The sequence below is a fragment of the Ammospiza nelsoni genome, chromosome 2 (assembly GCF_027579445.1).
Source record: "Ammospiza nelsoni isolate bAmmNel1 chromosome 2, bAmmNel1.pri, whole genome shotgun sequence".
NCBI classification, from domain to species: Eukaryota; Metazoa; Chordata; class Aves; order Passeriformes; family Passerellidae; genus Ammospiza; species Ammospiza nelsoni.
The window spans coordinates 53,879,541-53,897,014 of record NC_080634.1 but is presented as its reverse complement, the minus strand read 5'-3'; positions in this window follow the sequence as shown (position 1 = coordinate 53,897,014).

Below are 17,474 nucleotides of genomic sequence, written 5' to 3'. Positions count from 1 at the left end.
ATCATTCTAAGCCAGTAGCTGTAGACAGATCAAGTGTGCAGATATCTTTAGCATTTTTATTTGACTTTTATTACTTGTTTGCTTTTTACCCTGCTTCTCCCTTTACAAATTCTTTATGCTTGTGGAAACTGAAATCTCTCTCCATGAATTCTTGCCTTAATTCTGAACCAGGTATAATTTAAGAAGCTACAGACTATAATTTTCCAGTTAGACTTAGTGAAGTATGTACAGCTCCTGGATATTTGAAATAAAAGAAAGATTTCCTAAATTTAAGGGTGATTTTCTGTTGGAAAACTTGTCATTAACAGAATTTAACTTATAACTCTCATAAGTCCAAAGTAGATAAACTAGAAATAAGTACCCAGGAGGAATTTTGTGTGCAAGTGAGATAGAGTATGCTGAGCTGTAATAGCTGTCCTAGTGATATAAGGTGAATACAGCAATACAAGCTCTTCATCACATGAGCACCCATACACAGTATGCACAAAAAAAAAAAAAGCTAGGGAAGTAAGTTTTTTATAATACAGCTAAAACTTTACATAGAATACACAGAAGATAGTAGAAATAAGAGAGACAAATTACTTGCTACAAATTCCCTTAAATTTATATGAAACCATTATTTTCTTCTCTGTTGAGAAAATAAACATAAATCCTTCAAACAGAAGCACATGCTGCTAGACTGTCAGAAAAAGCAGATCAGTGTATTTACAGCCTTTGCTCACAAAATGAAAGCAAACTGGAAAAGGAAGCACATAAATCAAATTTCATAGTGATGCCTATGCCTGACATGTGGGACAGGAAATTAAATCTTCTGCTTCTGACTATCTTTGACCTCAAAACAAGGTATTTAAACCTATTCACTGAGACGCACATACCTACCTTCATTTCCAAGGAAGGTGAAATTTGGCCACCCACTTAAAGACTCACTCAAATTCTAGCACAAAAAAGGTTCTAGTTTCTCCTTATTTCATTTGCTCCACACAATAAAATATTGTTAAAAACTTACCTAAATGAGTTAGTAAAGGATTTTAAAGGAATATGAAATTTTACTATTGCAGATTCTCTCTGGATATTTTCTAAGGCTTTCTAATAGTCTACCTTAATGATATTTTACATGTCTTAAGCAGTGGTAGTCCAGATGCCTTAGTAAAAGGCTAACTACTTCTGGATTCACTGCGATCATCTGGGTAGGCCCGAAAGAAGTTTCTGTAATACCAAAGGAGAGAGACAATAACTTCACAATTACGAATCAAACTTCTTAGTCAGAACTTCATGTTCTACTGGAAAATGTGGGCTTCTGTTCATAGGAATTGGAATCTGGATTGATTCTGACATCTAACAAACAATGACCAATTCTCGTGTAAGTAGTTCACTCCCACCTTCCCCACAGGACCTTCTTTATTGCCTGAATTAGTCATTTAGTCAGACTGATATCTCACCACCACAAATAAGCAGTTTTTTAGCTGTAAAAAAGAACATTTCTAATGAGAGGCATTGATTATATTTCCCCATGCAAGGAAACAAACACATCGTAAGGATGACTCACATTAATTTGTAAATGCCTGGGAAGTCATCAAACCTCACTGTTCCCACAGCTAAATATTTTGTAGCATACTTCACTTGTCTGCAATAATAAAGTCAAAGTATTATCTCCGTGAGCCACAAGTATTTCTTAGTTACATCATATTTAACCTGGAAATACTCGGAGACTAATTACTTGCTAAAAATGTCTGTTAAATTTACACAAAACTAATATTTTCTTCTCTGCTGAGAAAATAAACATAAACACTTCAAACAGAAGCACATACCAGCAGACTGTCAGAAAAAAGCAGATTACAGCATGTACACAACCTTTGCTTACACAATGAAAGCAAGCTGGAATAGGAAGTGTCTAAATCAAAGCACCTATTTCTATGGATGCTTACAGCTGGAAAGTAGCTCCCAATGTTCAATACACATAATATGTCTCAGGTTTCTGTGGTTGAGATGACCCCTGAGGTATTAGAAAGTCTTTTTTTTCCCAGCCCCATGACTGAAGAAGAAGTCGAGATTTGTTGGTTCTGCTTTTCAAGGTTGTTTATTTTCTCTTATCTATTACATTCTTTTTATATTTATACAAACTATATATACTTTATTTACAATAATTTTCCAATACCTATCACCTATGTTAGACAGTCTGTCTCTACTCTAAACCAGTCCAGAACTGTCACCATCACAGCAGAAGATGGAGGACAAGAAGAAGAAGAAAGACAGGACATGCCCAGATTCTTCCATCTTGCCTCTTGAACCCCCATTCTAAAACCCAAAATTCTACTTTTTCACCCTGTGACAAATTAACTATCATTCTACTCAAACTCTTGTGGCTTGTAAATCTTCACACAAAGTTGGTAGTTTTTTCCATGGGCTAAAATGGAAGGCACAGGTGTTTTTGACTCTGTGCCAAGGCCTCTGAGCCCCTTGCCAGGGTCTCGAATCAGCCAGGGCAGCCAGAGGAATGTCCTGGGTCCTGACATATAGGTAGCTGTATTCTCTGCCTCTTTAGCACCACTGTTCCCACCAAAGTAGATCAGGACCTCCCAATGGGTCCTCTGGGAATGGCCAAAACCAGGTGACATTGTCTACAACAGGCCATATCCAAAACCACATCCTTCCACCTCATCCACAAGTGGAAGTTGAGCAATTGGAAGATGTTGTGGTGCGTTGGTATGTTCTGTTTCTTCCCCCCCTTTGTTACGATGGTTCTGTCCTCCCAGTTTTCCCTACCCTAGTTTCTGTCTATTACTTAGTTGCTATGGTTGCCCCCATGTCATGTAATTTCCCCACCCTGTATCTCCTAATATGTATTATTTTCCCTCCTCCCTGGGCCCAGTCAATCACTCCCCACCACTCCCAGTCTTCCAGAATGTTCCTCTCAGTGGGAGTAGTGATTGGCTGAGGTCCCGGGGCCCCTCCTTTATAATGTATCGATTAGTTCTCCCTTACAGTCTATTATGTTAAGCACGTCCCCTGACTTCCCCTGATTGGTTTTTTGTAAATCCCACCTCCAGTTACCACCTCCCTTTATAATCCCATGCCCAACTTTTTTTTCTCGCGCGGTCACTCCCTGCTGGTCGCCCCCCGGGACATTAAACTCGTTTGACCCCAGAGAGTGTCCGGCTCTTTTCTGCTCCGCCCTATTCAGCAGCTCTACCCCGAGACCTCGTCCTGCAGGCACAGCCCAAGGCTATTACTGCCGAGGGGTGCTTGAAGCTGCCAGCCCTGGGGCCTTGCCACCGGGGCTGACACCCCCTGCTGCAGTGGGACTGTTGGCCACCTTCTCAGCTAGCCAGGTCACAGGGTCTCCGGCCAGTCATCGCTGCAGATTGGCGCCCAACGTGGGGCCCTTGCTCGGACCCCGTGGACGAGGTCATCGGACCTCTGGACACTAATCTACCACCGGTCGCAGCAGGCTCCATTATAGGAGCAGCGCTCCCGGTGGACCCGGAGCTACAACTCCTCTCACCCAAGGAGAGCTCCGAGGGCGGAGTTCTGCCTCTACCGGATCTTCTTTTCGCCGTTCGTCTGATTGGTAAGCCCCTGCCTTGGGGGTCTTCCCTCCCACCTTTTTAATCTTCCCGGGACCTGAGCCCTGCTTTGGGGACAGCTCCCAACCCCTCTTTTCCTTCACTTTCCTGCTGTCTTGCTGTTGGGGGCTCATGCCTGCTCTGGGACCAGTCTTCTAGGCAAGCGGCAGCGTGGGAGCGGGCGGACGAGCAGTTCTTGTTTTAGTTGTTTTTTTTACTTCGGTTTAGGCAGTCAGTGTCATCAGAGGAGTGCTCTTTTCTTTACTTTCTCTGTCGTTTTCTTTTAATTTACGCGATGGGTGCGCGTCAGAGCTCCCCTCTAAAAAGAGCCTTTCACCAGGTTAGAAGTTTGTTGCTTGGGGGAGGTTTAGATCCCCCGAAGGTTGCTTTAAAGAGTTTAGTAAAGTGGATTTTTTCTCAGTTCCCCAACACTACCCCAGAGCAAATTAGAGACCCTCTCTATTGGAAAGCTGTTTTAGCAAAATTAGATCAAGAGGTCAGCTCTGGGGAGGCAAAGCTTTACCCGGCCGCTTACTGGGCGGGTAAAGTTTTGCAATTGTTGTCTCAGCAGAGGGAACTGCGAAAAAATTCATCAGTGTCACGGTTGAATCCCAGTTCCCCCGGTTCTGTTGTCCCTACCCCGTCTACCTCACCTCGTGTCCCTCGGTCGGAGCCCTTGAGGGGGGTCCTCAAGGCCAACCCACAGCAGAGGCTCCATCTTCCCTCTGCCCCCTCTCGATCGGTCCGACCTGGCCCTCCAAAAGGAGGACTCCGAGGAGATCCTGGCCAGACTCCTCGGAGCAAGTTTTCCTACCCCTTTTCCCAACCTCCCCAGTACCCGGTTGACGTTCCCAAGAGTGTTCTGTTTAATGTCCCCCCGGTTAATGTCCCACCGCCTCCACAAGATGGCTCCTATGGAGCCCAAGATGGGGGCGGCCACGTGCATTTTCCCGCCGATTTTTCTTCTCCTTCCCATAATCCCTTCACCCCTCAGTCAAATCCTTTCCTATCCCAAGATCCACCCTTTCCTCCCCTGCCTCCACCCTCTGTTCCTCCCTGCGCTCCACCCCTCAATAGCTCCTCCTTCACCCTGCCTCCTGTCTCCGCCCCGCCTCCGGACTCCACTTTGGAGGCGGAGAAAACCCAGCTGCCACCTCCAGTTCCACCATGCCCATCAGCTGGCCCCTCCCAGATGCCAGGCCCCGCCTCTGCCTCCCTCCTTTCCGGTTCCCACGCCTTCCCTTCCGGTTCCCACGCTTTGTGTTCCGGGGGGGGGGGGTGTGGGTAACTGGAAGCCAGGGCGAGCCCCTGTTTTTGAAGCTGCCCCGGTTACCTACCGCCTGAGCGGGGAGGGGAGCTCCCAGGCTCAGTGGGTGCCAATTGCACAAGATCGGATCAAAGATCTGTGCAAGGCCCAGAGAGAGTACTCCCGGGAATCGGAGTATTTCCGGGGACTTCTCTGTTCGGCCCTTGCACCGGGAGATCTGATCCCTGCTGACCTGAGAGCTCTCTTTTCCAGCCTTTTAGGACCTATGGAGTTTAGGGCCTGGGCGGTAGAGTGGGGGAGGGAAGTCGCGGAAGTTCTCCCAGCTCTCTGGGAGAACCAAGCGACTGCACATGACGCAGATGGCCAACTGATATCCACGAATCATCTGGTGGGTACAGGGGCATGGGCCAGTGGGGCGATTCAGGCGCGGGTGCTCTTCCCGACGCAGATCACCGAGTCCTGTCGGGCTGCAGAGAGGGCCTTTTTCAAGCTCCCAGCGGTCTTCTCTCAGCAAGACGAGGAAGAGCCCCAGCAGGGGCCACACGAGTCCTATTTACGTTTTTTAGAAAGACTTTACAGATACGTGGAGACTCAAGCTTCCGAGGAGGGAGAAAGAGAAAACCTGTTGCGGCGGATGGCGTTCAAGAACGCAAACTCTGAATGCCGGAGAGCCATCCGAACCCTCCCCCGTAGTCCACGACCTACCATCGAGCAAATGATGGAGGTCGTGGCACGAGAAGTCCCACTGCCAGGAGCGCCTGACTCCAAGCTGAAGAACAAGAGGAACTCAGTGGCGTTCGCGTCGACCTCCAGCGCCGATGAGGAGGATTACAGCGCGGCAGCAGCTGGAACGTCTACCCCAGGAGCTGCAAGGAGACATCCAGAGACCCACCCGTGTCATCTATGTGGAAAAACGGGGCACTGGATGCCTGACTGCCCACTGCGGCAAGAATTTTTAACATTTAAAAGGAAGGAGTGTCCTGCTGGGAAGCAGGAAGTAAAACAACAAAAAAACTAGAAAGCGAGCGCAGCCCCTCCCTGCGCCATGATACAAATAAGGCGGGCAAGGTTGCACCAGGCAGGGAGGAGGGAACAGGGAGAAGCCCGCCACATGCCTCTACTGGACTTGACTTTTCCTTACCGGACTTGACTTACTGTACCTGTTGGCTTCAGCCTCAACCTGCTTTAACCACCACCTCTTCGTTTTCTCCCTTTAGGCTGCAGCTGACCCGCGAAATACATCTCCCGGACACTGATTTCCACCTGGTGACTGCCGACATTCAACATCCCGGCAGCTGGAGGAGACTTGGACGTAGCAGGTGGATCATTGTTGGGGACACCAAACACACACCATTCAATCTTCACATAGTCCCGGGGTTAGTAACAACTGACCGGGACAGATTTGCATTAGGGCTGTACTGCGTCCAGCCCCCGCTTTCTCTCCCCAAGGGCCAAATCATCGCCCAAGCCATTCCAGTGCCGGAGGAGGTACAGGATTCCCAGTCATCTAAGGGGTCCTCACCTCCAACGGTTGCTTGGGCCCAAGTTGTGGGAAGAGAAAAGCCCAGGCTGACATGTCAACTGTCCCTGGGCTCAGACCGTAAAATCGTGCGGGGGTTACTGGACACAGGGGCAGATGTGACGATCATTCCCTCTAGGGATTGGCCGTCACATTGGGATTTGCAAAACGCAGCCGGACACATACAAGGTGTAGGGGGTCTAAAATTGGCGAAGCAGTCAAAGAGCATTGTACAAATTACGGGGCCAGATGGGCAATTGGCTTCTGTACGCCCATTTGTTTTAGATTACACCGAGCCCCTGTGGGGAAGGGACCTGCTAGCCCAATGGGGAGCCAGAATTGACCTCCCAAAGGCTCCCCAGGTTTTTCGGGCAGTGGCCACTGAGGAGCGCCCTACCTGGAAGCTGGACTGGCGATCAGATGAGCCAGTACAGGTAGTGCAGTGGCCACTTAATAAACAAAAATTGAAGGTGCTCAATGAGCTCGTTCAGGAGCAGCTGCTCAAAGGCAACCTGGTGGAGACCATGTCACCTTGGAACTCCCCAGTGTTTGTTATCAAAAAACCTAATAAAGACAAGTGGCGGCTCCTGACCGATCTCCGCCAAATTAATGAACAAATAATTGACATGGGTCCCCTCCAACCAGGGATGCCATCCCCTACAATGCTCCCCCAAAATTGGAATTTGGCTATAATCGACATAAAAGATTGTTTTTTCCAAATTCCTCTGCATCCTGATGATGCCCCGCGTTTTGCGTTCACGGTTCCCTCCATCAACCGTGAGTCCCCGGCCAAGCGCTATCACTGGAGAGTTCTTCCGCAAGGATTAAAGAATAGTCCTGTGATCTGCCAGTGGTATGTTGCTTCGCTGCTGTCTCCTGTCCGTACAGCCCTCGGGGATGTCGTCCTATTACATCACTATATGGATGACATCCTCATCTGTGCCCCAACAGATGATCTACTTGCCCATGCGCTTGACCTGACAACCAGTGCGTTGGTTGCTGCAGGGTTCGAGCTCCAAGCAGAAAAAATTCAAAGGATGCCACCTTGGAGGTACCTGGGCCTTGAAATCACCAAGCGGACCATTGTTCCGCAGAAATTGGCCATCCGGACGAAAGTCCAGACCCTAGCGGATGTTCACCAACTGTGTGGGTCTTTAAATTGGGTGAGACCCTGGTTAGGTATACCAACAGAAGACCTAGCCCCCCTTTTCAATTTATTGAAAGGGGGAGAGGAGCTGAGTTCTCCTAGGGAACTCACCCCAGAGGCTCAGGTAGCCCTGGAGAAGGTTCAGAAAATCATTTCGGCCAGGCAGGCCCACCGCTACCATCCGGGCCTGCCATTTAAATTCATTATTCTGGGGAAGCTGCCACATCTTCACGGCTTGATCCATCAGTGGGACAAGAGTTTAAAGGACCAGGGTCTGGGCGACCCCCTCTTAATCATAGAGTGGGTGTTCCTCAGCCACCACAGGTCCAAAAGGATGACAAGGCCACAAGAGCTGATGGCCGAACTGATCCGAAAGGCAAGATCTCGGATCAGGGAGCTGGCAGGCTGTGATTTTGCATGCATTCACCTTCCAATTCAATTGGTTTCGGGCCAACTCAAATTAAAGACCTTTAATGAACTGCTGGAAACCAATGAAATGCTTCAATTCGCATTAGACAGCTACACTGGCCGCGTTGCGGTCGATCGGCCGGCCCATAAACTTTTTAATTCGGAGTTTAAATTATCAATCAAGGGAATTCAGAGTAAGAAGCCTCTAGATGCTCTGACAATATTTACCGACGCGTCCGGGGCATCCCACAAGTCTGTAATGACTTGGAGGGATCCTCAGACTCAGCGGTGGAAGGCTGATGTTGCCATTGTGGAGGCCTCTCCACAAGTAGCTGAATTAGACGCAGTCGTCCGAGCATTTGAGAGGTTTCCTGGTCCCTTCAATTTGGTCACAGATTCCGCATATGTGGCTGGTGTAGTATCTAGAGCGGAATCAGCAGTTCTGCAGGAGGTCTCTAACCAAAAATTGTTTAATTTGCTCTCAAAACTCGTAGAATTAGTCTCCCACCGAGAGCATCCGTTTTTTATAATGCATGTAAGATCACACACTGATCTGCCAGGGTTCATCGCTGAGGGCAACCGTCGGGCTGATTCTTTGGCTGCGGCTGCTGTCACGGTGGGCCCGCTCCCAGATGTGTTTGGCCAGGCTAAGATCAGCCATCAGCTCTTTCACCAAAATGCACCAGGCCTGGTCAGGCAATTCCATCTTACGCAGGACCAGGCCAAGGCGATCGTGGCCACATGTCCCCAATGCCAAGCCCATCAAATGCCTACCATCGCAGCTGGGGCAAACCCCAGGGGCTTGGCGAGCTGTGAAGTGTGGCAGATGGACGTGACACACATCCCATCCTTTGGGAGGTTGTGTTACGTCCATGTCTCCATCGATACCTTCTCAGGAGCTATCTATGCCTCTGCCCACACAGGTGAGAGGGCGGCGGATGTCCAGAAGCACTTGCTTCTGGCATTCGCTGTCCTGGGCATCCCTAGGGCTTTAAAAACTGACAACGGCCCAGCGTATACCTCCAAGGAGCTGCGGAGCTTCCTGCAACAATGGGGAATAGAGCATAAGACCGGCATCCCCTATTCCCCGACAGGCCAAGCCATGGTGGAGAGGGCCCACCAGAGCCTGAAAAGGATCTTGGAGAAACAACGTGCGGCAGTGAAGGTGGAGACCCCCCACGTCCGGTTGTCGAGAGCTTTGTACACCTTAAACTTCCTAAACTGTTCTTTTGACAACCTGAATCCTCCAGTTGTCCGGCACTTCGGCAGTCACCAACAGCTGCAGCCGAAGGCCAGGCCTCCGGTTCTGATAAGGGATCCGGAGACCTGGCGGATGGAAGGGCCATATGACCTGGTTACCTGGGGGAGGGGATACGCTTGCGTGTCCACTCCCTCAGGGCCGAAATGGATACCATCAAAATGGGTCAAGCCCTTCCTCCCCAAGCAGGCAAAAACATCCGAGACTGTGCCACAGGTGCAGGAGGCATGTTGGCGGCGGAGGAGGAAACCTCTCACTTTCTCTCACCTTTATTTTCTCCACAGGTTCCCTCCGACCGGGTCCCCTTCCTCTCCACCATTGATTCGCGCCCCTTTTCGAGTCGTTCTTGATTCCCGACCTTCCTCCCCTGTCTCAGATTCTTCCCCCGAACTTAATTTACTTTTTGAGACAGAACCATCTCTTTAAGAAAATAGTTAAGTTATAACCATGCTTGTTTTTTTTTTTCAGTTTGTCTCCCTTTGCCTGGCCCACACCACGCCAGAATGGCCCAGCTCAGCCCTCAACTGTGGCAGCGCCCAAGCGCTCCTTTACATCTCCTGATCTTCTGCCTCCTCCTTCCACCCTGGGCAGCGTGGATCGTCCCTCGGCCAAAGGTGAATGTCTGGCATACCTTGGCTCAGGCGTTAGGGCAAGATCATATCTGCCTCGACGCAGCATCAGCAGAGGACCCGATGTCGTCGTGCCTTGTGGGGATCCCTTTCTCTCCAGGTGAATTCCCCTCCGCTTTTCAGTCAGCCCTTTCCCCGATTTTGGCACGGAGTCTTACTATCCTTCCTAGTTTTGATTCCAGCAACGCTTGGAGAGACGGAGTGGTAAAGCTGGATCCTTTGCCCTCCGAGCCCACTGAACTCCACCTGCTCGGTTCCGCCAATTCCTCTATTTGTTTTCAATTTGAGTATACCTTTTCCTCTATTGAGAAGGGCAGTGAGGTGGTGCAACAGAATAAAGCTGAATATCAAGCCTACCAGTGGTGCAAGGCCATTTTAAAGATCAGCGGCCCCACCACCACGGGCCGCACCCCATACGCCCTTCCCAGGGGAGCATTCTTAATTTGTGGCGACCGAGCGTGGGCAGGCATCCCCTCTGGTCTGATCGGAGGGCCGTGCACATTAGGCAAGCTGACGCTGTTTACCCCCAACATGACTCAAATTGTGAATTGGAAGAAGACTAACATCACAGCAGAATTGGCCAGGTCCAAAAGAGATCTTAAAGATCTCCCAGAAGACTGTGATGATGAAATTAGACATTGGTCCCATTCCAAAACCGTCGCTTTTACCATTCTGTTGCCGTGGGTATCAGTGGCGAAGTCTCTAGGTGAATTGGGCCGCCTAGAGTGTTGGGTGGTCAAGCAAGCCAATTTGACTTCGGCTGCTATATACGACCTCCTCACAGACGAGGAAATAACAAGGAAGGCGACACTCCAGAACAGGGCAGCAATAGATTTCCTATTGCTGCTCCATCATCATCAATGTGAGGAGTTTGAGGGCCTCTGCTGCATGAATTTGTCATCAAGAGCTGAGAACGTCAGACACACCATCCTGAAGATGAAAGACCAAGTCCATCGGATGGAGCAAGAAACATCAGATTGGCTGAGGGACATCTTTAAGGGCTGGGGCTTGGGCAGTTGGGCCAGTTCTGTTCTAGAATCGGTTATGAAAGTTGTTTTAGTTTTATTTTTACTTTTGATTTGCTTTTCGCTGGTCCGTGGGCTGGTCCAAAGACTCGTTAATAAGATCACAGCTCCAAGTGTCAACCAGGTGGTAGCGGGAGAATCTGCAGAGGGAGACACCTATCCTTCGGAGGCAGAGGAAACCGCAGATGAAGAAGAGCTCGCTGCGCCTCCCTTATACCACCAGGAGCTGTGTTTCGAAGAAGAAGACGCCTGGACTGATCAGCCCCGGAATCCAGCCTTTTGAACCTTTTAGTACAGATTTTTCCGTTCTTTTCAATTTTATTTAACAAAAAACGGGGAGATGTTGTGGTGTGTTGGTATGTTCTGTTTCTTCCCCCCCTTTGTTACGATGGTTCTGTCCTCCCAGTTTTCCCCACCCTAGTTTCTGTCTATTACTTAGTTGCTATGGTTGCCCCCATGTCATGTAATTTCCCCACCCTGTATCTCCTAATATGTATTATTTTCCCTCCTCCCTGGGCCCAGTCAATCACTCCCCACCACTCCCAGTCTTCCAGAATGTTCCTCTCAGTGGGAGTAGTGATTGGCTGAGGTCCCGGGGCCCCTCCTTTATAATGTATCGATTAGTTCTCCCTTACAGTCTATTATGTTAAGCACGTCCCCTGACTTCCCCTGATTGGTTTTTTGTAAATCCCACCTCCAGTTACCACCTCCCTTTATAATCCCATGCCCAACTTTTTTTTCTCGCGCGGTCACTCCCTGCTGGTCGCCCCCCGGGACATTAAACTCGTTTGACCCCAGAGAGTGTCCGGCTCTTTTCTGCTCCGCCCTATTCAGCAGCTCTACCCCGAGACCTCGTCCTGCAGGCACAGCCCAAGGCTATTACTGCCGAGGGGTGCTTGAAGCTGCCAGCCCTGGGGCCTTGCCACCGGGGCTGACACCCCCTGCTGCAGTGGGACTGTTGGCCACCTTCTCAGCTAGCCAGGTCACAGGGTCTCCGGCCAGTCATCGCTGCAGGAAGACATCCCACCATGGGGTCATAAACCCAGCTCACATTTTGACAGTGAAAGTACTCACGTATGACTCAGCTTCACAGAGCAGGGACACTCCCAAGTCCTGCACTTCTGCTTGTTCTGAAAATAGGTTAATGAAATTTCTTTTAAAAAACTACCCAGCTACATATTGCCTTTTCATAATCTCTTTCAGATATTCACCAATTGGTTATGATTTGTGTTGTCATAGTGACTGGAAGTCTCAGGTGACATGGAGGGACTGTTATGGCAAATGACACACTAAAATGTACTCTTCAGTTCCTCTGAAGAGCTAATTTAGGATTAAAATGCTCTGATTCCTGAATAGAGACAAAACAAAAGAGGATTGTTGATCAAACCTCAACCCCAGAAGTCTAAATTGTCTTCAGTGGAAGGAAATAAATGCACTAAACCACTTACAAATCACCCTCAAAACTACTCCAGTAGAAACTGTGGAATGTAAGGAGATGAAAGCCAGTGACACTTTAGTTTAAATCATGACACTACAATTTGCTACCTCATTAGTTGATAAATAGCAAGTTCAGCTGCCCTCACATGAGAGGGGTGAAATGATTGGGAAGGCATTAACCTTACTTTCTCCTTTTATTCACAAGTTGAGGCTTAAGGCAGAATATAGTAATGAGAATGTGAGGGAAAGTGGTTTTCTTGCAGACTCACAATGGTTGGAAACCATATTCTGAACCCAGATTTTAAGAGTGACATCTCAGGGCTGACCACAAAATACTTTTAACTAAATTCTGTACAAAAACCCCACAGACAAACTAAACAAGACCAGTAGGAGAAAACCTGACTAGATAAAAAAAGCTCTGTACCTCAAGAAGGAACGTCCCTGTGGTTACAACATTTTAAGAGATTTTTTTCTTTCTAAATAATTTTAGTAATTTCTTTGTTCAACAAGATGAAGTGCAAAGTCCTACATGTGGGGATGAACAACATCATGCAGAGGTATATGTGAAAAGCACCCACATATACCAGGTGAAAAGCAGCTTGACAGAAAACGACCTGGGGGTTCTGGTGAACACCAAGTTGAACATGAGACAACAGTATGCCCACGTTGCAAAGAAACCAAGGTTAACCTGCCGTGCATTAGGCACAGCATTGCCAGCAGGTCAAAAGGGGTGATCCTGCCCCTCTGACACTGGTGAGGTTGCCCCTGGACAGTTGTGTCCATGTGGGGATTGTGAATGCAACAAAGACATGGACATACAGTAGGGAGGGCAATAAATGGCCAAAAAGATGACACAGGTACTGGAGCATCTCTCCTGTAAAGAGAGGTTGAGAGAACTGGGACTGTTCCGACTTCAGAAAAGAAGGCTCAGGCAGACCTTATTCATGTCTAAAAACACCTGAAGAGAAGGTCCAAAGAGGACAGAGCTGGCCTCTTCAGTGGTGCCCAGTGAAAGGACATCAGAAAATGGGCACAAACTCAAACACAGAGATGTCATCTGAACACCAGGAAATATATTTTCTTGCTGTGAGGATGACCAAGCACTGGCACACCTGGCCCAGGGAGCTTGTGAAGCCCCCATCCTTGGAGATACTCAAAACCCAACTGGGCACAGCCCTGATCAACTGGCTTTGGGTGGCCCTGCTTACGCAGGGATATTGGCCCAGACAATTGCCAGATGTCACTTCCAATCAATTATTTTGTGTTTCTGTGACAATAAGCAGTTATATCAATATTTACAACTGCATGCTCATCTTTAACTTATTTAATTTCTTTTTTTTTTCTTATTTCACATTTTTTAAATTAGCTGTAAAGAATGAAATGCAGAAGAAGCTTATTGCACCACACCCTTACACAGCCTGTCATGTAAACACTTCACTTTTTGTTGACTGTAAATGTTTAGTATGTAAGACCAGGATTTATTTTCCTTAATTCTGTTTATCTAAGTAACTTGTTTGTCTGGGCTTCTGCTGCAAGCAGTACAGCTCATTACAGGCATTGTTAACTGTGCTAAATGGGCATTTTTATGCAACAGAAACCTGAACTGTCACCAAAAGGGAGGTTTCCACATTCCCCATGCTCCTGCATCCCTCCAGGGAAACCGTACACTGGAACCTGATTCTGCTTATTCCAGCAGCTGCTAAAAGAGGCACAGAAGGAGCAATGGCATGAATGGAGCCAGAGGCATGCTGACTTAGAGTGAGCCTCTGGCCATGACCTCAGTCTACTTTTCTCCAATGGCTTTAAAAACAGCTCATACTAGGCTGTGTGCTAGAAAGAAATTAATCTCTTCTGTTGTAATTAAATGTATTTCATATTAAATCTGATCAGTTCAGCTGTGTTCCAGAAAAATCCTACAATGTCTAGTGGTTCAAAATTAAGTCTTGCGTGTCTGCACACAGTGCTCAGTGATGAAAAACATGAAAGAAAAAAAAGGTAGAATTTTATTTTTGTTACTTTGATCAGACACCTTTACATCGATTGTTAGAATTTTAAACTTACTGAGAGGATTAATCAGTACTCCTGTTACTATCTAGCGCTATGTGATAAAAGTGAGCGTGAATGACAAATAATCAGAAAGTACCTACTGAGAAGCTCCGCTTAGGCACAGAAGAACACATTCAAGCATAGCATGATATTAACAAAGAATGTGCCAGTTATCCAGAATAACACTAAAAGTGAAACATGCTTTGTCTATGATAATAATGTGATACACAAAACTATCCCCAAAGGAATGAGATCAGACTCCGGTCATTTTTAATATGATCATTTGTCATCTGTTCATTAATCCAATTCATCATTTATATTCAAGATTTGCATATTTAACTCACTGGACATCTGTCTGTTGCTTTCAGTCTAGTTTGTCTGACACAATCCCATAAACGCTCCCATATGGGATTAAAGCAACATAGCTGAAGTTGGAACCTCTGGAGCTATGACTCAAAGGAGAAACAGACTGTGAGACTGTGACTATTCAGGCTACTTCTCAGGCTTTGCCTGAAGTGTTACACAGCAATACCCTGCCATCCTACTGCTCCAAGCAATCATCTACTGACTGTTGCATGTCCAGAAGTCCTTGAGAAGTGCCAAAGGCACATGTGCAAATCTGTTACACATACACAGTCTAATCCAGGGGACATGGAAAACTAAGCATCTCCAAGTTCTGAAAACTTTCTATCAAAAGTTCATTCCTGTTCAAAGAGCAGGCAAAAAGTGAGCTTAAAACAATCCTACCAGAAATGTTAACACTCATCTGCTGGAGATATAAACATTTTCATTCATATGAGTGAAGAAAGCTGCAGAAGTTATGCATTAACTTTCTGCATACTGAAATCACCAATTTGTTACAATATTTGGTGTTGTTCTCAACCTTTGTTATCAATTATGGAGTTTGGTGTCTCCAGCTTACTTAACGACAAAGCAATCATTGCTACATCACCTCCATGCAGACAGTTTCCCTACCTCTCTATTTTATTCTGCCTCAAAGCCAAAGTAGTAATGATAATTTAAGTACTGGGACCTGAGAGACTTGGACAGTTCAGAGCTACCCAGATAATCTGAAGTAGTGCATACAGAAAAAGGCCTGCAGAAAGACTGTCAAATGGGATTTTCAGTAGCAGGGTAAGCCACAATTTTTAAATGCTTCACTAAGAATACAAAACCTTTTCATTTGCTAAAACTTCTCCTTGAACAAAAAAAAAAATGGAAAAAAAATAGAAGAACACAGGTAATGAAGTGGAAAGCCTGGAAGGGACAGAAATAAGGAACGATGCATTGTTCTGTAAATCCATAATGTTTCTCTTGCCACAGGAGACCAATAGAAAATTAGGCCCCAGTTTTAAACCTATTTAATTTTTATTAATTATTAGCCTCTAACTATTATTCTAAAGGTGCAAATATATGCTGTCATCCACATTAACATTAAGATGCTCTTATAAATTTATAACTGCTATATAAGTTTAAAACTGATTTAATTTCTCCGCTTAATGTGGCTGAGTTTTGGCAGCAGATTATTTTAGATGTGCAACTGTGAACAAGGTGGAAGATGAAAACCACCAAGAAAAACCTTTTTTTCTAAGCATAATCCATAGTTTTTATATAAAGTTCTTCATCTCAACTACACCTGCTTCACTCTTCAGGTTTTCAGATTTCTTGAGGTAGTCTTGGTGATATGGGAGCAGTAGAATTACAAGTACAGAGCAACAGCTCAGTTTCTTCTCTGTAAATCTGTGGTGAGCATGAAGATCCCCTCTGTCCAAATGAAAATTTGCAGATTGACTTCCTTGGTTGCTTGCTTCCAGCGGCTACAAAAAGATGTGGCTAGTCAATAGAAAGAAGACTAGTTTACAGTTTTCTCTTAACTTTTAAATTAATGACCCGTTTCATTCAAAAAATGCTTTATTATGATCACCCCATGGCTGTTTTCCCCAGCTTTTCACATCAAATTTCTTTGTTGTAAATAATTAATAGAAATACAGAAAAATACGGCCTTCAGCCAAAATAATTTCCCACTCAAAGACGAGAACACTAAAGGTCAGTGAGAAAGTCATACAGTGACTCAGCAGGAAACATGTAGGACATAGATAGAATGTGAGTCAGAGACACAGAGTTTATTGACTGCTGTGCATCTCCCTGGGAGGGAGATGTCAAACAACAGACTCTGAAACATCTAGCTCTCAAAACAGAAAATCTAAAATGAACAACAACCCTTCATTCATATGGCAATCTTTTGGATTTGAAAAGTGTTTTAGCATGTAAAATTCTCAAAAAATAAGGACAATATTAGAACTTAAGAACATAAGAACTGCCTTTCCAGCTACAAAAAGAGGTTAATTTGTTTGAACAGTGCCCTCTAACACTTGATTAAAGGAAAAGAGAAGAAAAATATAAGTATGGAGAGATATTATTTTAATATATTTTCTTCATTTTCCACAATTTCCAATCCAGTGACCACCATTACTGAGTTATGCAGAACATCTTACCAGAAATACCCTTTTTTTCTGTATTCGTATCATGAGAGGCTGTATAAAGTCATTCTCTTACTCAACCTCTCAACCAAAACGTATTCAGAAAGTATGAAAATTAATTCCTGGAAATGCCTTTTCCCCTTTATATCACTAAATACAAATGAGTAAGTAAAGTTCAGAAGCTTCCCCCATATGTGGACATATTTTTCTTCCTTTTCTTTTTTGCCGTTTTATCTTTTTTTTTTTTTTTTCAATGAAGAGGCAATAAACTTACAATAAGAGGGGAAAAAATAAAAAATATAGAACAAATCTTAAATGTTACTCTAATATATTCTAAGAGGAAAAGAAACAAGGAAAGAGCAGTTGTGAAAAAAAGACCCAAACCATTTAGTCCAACTCTTGCTGCGTTTGCAAAAAGACTCCAGCTGGAAACCTTAGCTAGACTATATTCCAAGCTGTGTGGTTTTAACATTTATCTGTCCAAAGAATATCTACAATATCTGCTATGAAAGCCACAAGTTATTTGCACCATGCTGGGGGCATGGTGTGGCTGCAGAAAAGGAAAATCCATCAGTGACAAATCAGACATATAATGAGGGAATGACATAATCTGTTTTTTACTGATACATCTCACATCTTTTCATGCAATTCTGAGGTTTCTATTTGAGCGCTTGGATAACTTTACAGAGGTTGCT